Below are 4,651 nucleotides of genomic sequence, written 5' to 3'. Positions count from 1 at the left end.
CCCCCGCCACTTCAAAAGATACGGGATTTGACCCTGTAAATGCCGTCGACCCACGAGACGTTCCACGTGATTGTGGACACCACCATTTTCGTCGAGTGAAGTCGGCGGCGGATGACGACGACTGGGTCGATCGCCGTGTGGTGAAAATTAATTGGGAACAAGTTAGGTGGCGACTGCTGACTTAATTGTTGGCGGTTACTGCTAGACGATTTCTATCAGAGTGAAGTATGTGGGCGGCTCATTCATCCTCAAGTCCCGCTGACGCCGCCAACCCATGGGTCAGGGCTCGGTGGGGGAGACAGCTTTCATCTGTGTCGGTTTAGGGTACCGTTTTTTATCTAAAAAGCTATTTCCTGAAAAATTAAAAAATTCTGTCACGTGATCTTAGGGTGAAACTCCTGGTCCTAAAATTGTGTATCAGCTGAAACAGATATGATCGACTGTATATTGTTGTCCCAATAATTTAGATGGGAAAGCAAACTACAAAAGGGCAAGCCCCCATGTCATATGTTGTATCAGATCCGTGGTACTGTAGCGCTCATATTGTCATTCGTGCACTATTTCAGTCGATCAAATACAGTCGATGTTTCTATGCGGATCGCTTTGACTCGCGAAGCCATTCGAGCTCTTGAGGACGAAGTCCGTCGCGATCGGGGATCCGCTGAGCATCAAGCTGAGGCCGCATACCGCTGCGCGGACAACCTAAAAAACTTGGAGCACGTTGTGCCCCGGCTGCCTCACATTGAGTCTTATCGCGCTCTGTCGGGGCGGCTCCTGGCCATTGAGTAGACGAATGCGTCGCTTCATGCGACGGTGGGGTGCTTGACGCCGTTATAGATGGTGATGTTGCACTTCGTGCTCAAAACTAGTTGCTGGTTCAGCTTCTATGTGGCCGAGCATCTTTGGGCGCCGCCTCGTTGCCAAGGCTCTCGCGTTCGCTTGCGCCGGATCACAGTACGGCTTAAACAAGCCCACATAAAACGCTGGGTGGGCGCCCATCCTTTTTGGAAGGTTTATCGTATACACAAGGCCTCGCTTGACCACGACCTTGAAAGGTCCGACCAACCGAGGACGAAGCTTTGACTTAAACACAACAGAGACTGCTCGTGTAAGAAGGTTTTTAGCAATTTATAAGACCAGGTCTCCGATCTCACACTTTTCAACATTTCTTCTGCTTCTTCCGTCTGCATGTTCTTTTGGCTATCAGCCGTCGCATCGCGAACGTGTCGTAGGACATTAAGTCTGGTAGACGGACGGACGCAAGGATTAACAAGCCCGATCACATATAACGGCGTGTAGCCGGTAGATGCATGCACTACATTGTTTAAAACAAACTCCACAAGTGGCAGCATAGAGCTCCAGCGCCTCGGCGTCTCAGCGCAGACGCTGTGTAGGGCGTCTTCAACGACGCGATTCACGCGATCAGTTTGATTATCGGTCTGCGGATGGTCCGCTGTTGATATAATCAACCTCGTGCCCAGCACCCTAAAGATTGCCTACCAAAACTTCATCGTCAATCGTGGGTTTCTGTCAACGACAATTGACTTTGGGAGTCGATGATGTCGAAAGACACGATCCACAATTAGCGTCGCTGTGCTGACACCGGCACAGCCGCAAGATGAGCCATCTTGCTCAAACGGTCCGCAAAGCCCACCACACCCGTGTTGTCCGCCGGGTCCTTTGGCAGGCCAAACACAAAGTTCATACTCATGGACTGCCAACACCAGGGGGATATTGATAAACTGACCGGCTGCGCCACCAGAATCGGAGATGGTTTCACCGTTTGACAGTCTCACACGTGCGCACATACGTGCTCGTCCATTTGTATATCGTGGACCATCAGTAGTGGCGACTCACAGAGCTGTACGTCTCCTCATGACCGAGATGGCCACTGAGTGGGGTGTCGTGGGCCTGATAGAGAATACAGTATTTCAAACCCTGAGCGTGAGAAACTACAGGATTTGTTGAATCGGTGCTATAACACAGCAACCCGTTATGCAGTATATATCGGTGTGACCGTGCGTACAATTTTTCGTCCGAGTTAACAACCGCCTTGCTCTAGAGGGCCTGTAGCAGCGATACACATATATCATCACCTAGATATGCGGTGCGGATCAAATCCGTCACTGACGACGTCATCGTCGTGACATGAGCAAGCTCATAATCTGATTCGTGACAACGCATCAGCCAAAGCATTCTTCTTTCCTGGCTTATACTTCACCTCGGATTTATATTCTGCAAAAAAGAAGAGCCACCTGGTCATCCTCTGCGCGAAGTGAGGCGACTGAGACTCAGTGCGTGGTGATGCATGATCTATGTTGATCACAAACGGCTTGGAGCTGAGCAAGTGCTCCCTAAACTTGACAGGTGCAAACTTCATCGCGAGTAGTTCCTTGTCGTGGACTAGGTAATTCCTCTCCGCAGCCTAAAGCTGGCAAGAGTCGAAAGCGATCACCCGTTCTCGCCTCTCGGCGTCTGCTTGCAGCAGTGCACAGCCGATGGCAAAGTCCGATGCGGCACACATTAAAAAGACGATCGGAGTTTGACAACGCCAGTGGTACATGAATTCCGATGTTGGAGGCCAAACCACTTGCGCAAGTCCTTTTGGTTTTTGGAACCGGCCAGTCCACACTGGCCTTGACCTTACCAGGGTCCGATCGAAGGCCACGCTTCCAATAAAAACCCTAGAAAGGTGAATTTTTTAGCGCCGAAAATAAAGTTATCTGCATACGCATACAGCTTATTCGTGCGCATGCATGCACTCGAGCACCACTCTTAAATGGACGGTGTGGTTTTCCTCATATGTCCTCCCTTGCTCCGCACGACTGTGGACAAAGATGACGTCGAAGTATGTCTGCGCATGCGCCCGGTAGGGCCTGAACAACTGCGTCACAAGAAGATTAACGTTGCTGGTGCATTTGACAGCACTTGAGGCGTCACCAGCAACTTTTAGAGAACTCCGCTTGAAGTACTCACCGCAGTCAGCGGAATATAACTCGCTCTCATGAGCAATTGGTAATACCCATTGACCAAGTCGAGTGTGTTATTCTTTGTACACAACCGTGTTGATCTAAAGAACATCATTCCTAGGATTCGGCGTCTGTGCCGGATTGGTGGCAGCTCTAGCTTGTTATGAGCGTGAGCGATACGCCACTTGCCGTTCGGCTTCCGGACACAAAACATGGGTATCATATGGGGAGACTTGCTCTCACACATCAATCCTGCGTCGTGCTTCGCGCGTAAAAGGCTTCAATGACGTCACAATGCTCCTTGGGCAGCGGTCATTGACATGTTACGCAGTATTTGGTTCCCGAAATCAAGTCAATCTCATAACGCACACCTGCTCCGTAGGTAGGACCAACAGACGACGTCGTGAAAATCCTTTACCAAGGGATAGTAAGGAACCGAGGGATAGAAGATCCAGTTCGTGTGCTGAGCACCCTATTGGTGTCCTTCTGGACAGCTTCATCCAGAAGCGACAACGGGTTAGTCTCCATGTTCGGTAGTATAATGACCACCTCGGCTAAATTGCCTGCTTTCAAGGCACTGCCAAATTTTTTTAAGGGTTCAAGAGGAGCGTCCACCACGGGAATAGACTCGAGGTTGACGTCACCGTCTACCTCTCCCATCATACTGTTGGCAATGGTTTATAGCTGTGCGCTATCGTCTGTGGTAGACACACCGTGGGTCGACGCCCTGCGCCTTGCAGATATCGCCGTCTTCTCTCTATAAAGGTTCTACATGTTATCGAGACCAGTGAAATCACGCACTCAGCGTCGTCCCCACTCCCTGCTCCATCTGAGCCTTGATGCTATTAACACCATCCGATGAAGAGCTGCTTTTTTCGCAGTCTTCGTACAGTGGATAACTTGCCGCTCCATGCGCATCTGAATAGCCTTTCCCAAGATGCATCGGACCTCGTCCGACCATACCAATCTTGGCATGCAGCAACTTCTTCGTAACGTGAGCAGCTCATCGGGTTACGTGTCACTACACTTACATCACTGGGGCCTGAGTCAATGGATATCAGCTATGCTGAGAAAAAGAAGGGAGAGCTCCGAGCTGCTGGGCAGCGCTTAAACACCAGACAATGTTTTGTCTGTGGAAACACCCGCCACCTTCGGAATGGTTGTCCCCTGTGCAAGGCGTATAAAGGTTTATCGAACCGGCCTGCTTCTCACCAGTATGGTTTGTCGCGTGGAAACAACAAAACCCAGTCGGTGAAAGGCGCCATCTTGGGGAAGAACTGGGTTCTGTTGAGCCTCAAAGAGGTAGAAGGCAGCAGGGCTCAGCCCTGAAGAGCTCCCTGCTCTTGAACACGGAACGTGTGTGCAAGCCGGGTTTGCTGGTCGTAAGACCGTGGAGGGCTTTGAGAAGCCATGGAAGATTCTGATCGATTTCAGGGCAGCGGGAAATCATGCTCGACGCTCCACAATAAAAGGAAACTAGCTGTATGCTAAGTCGCTGGAAGCGCGGTTGACAACGTCACTGTTCGCTTAGCGAGGGGGACTTGTGTCACTATACCGACGGTCCCTGTGGACCTCGGAGTCCAGTTCTTGACTTTGATAGCGTGGAAAACTATGGATGCAAGGTATGACCTTATTCTTGGTATGGCATGGTTGGAACACCATAAGCCATGGATTGATTGGAA

Source organism: Plasmopara halstedii (genome assembly GCF_900000015.1).
Source record: "Plasmopara halstedii genome assembly, contig: Scaffold_2680, whole genome shotgun sequence".
NCBI classification, from domain to species: domain Eukaryota; phylum Oomycota; class Peronosporomycetes; order Peronosporales; family Peronosporaceae; genus Plasmopara; species Plasmopara halstedii.
Note: the sequence above shows the minus strand (reverse complement) of the source record.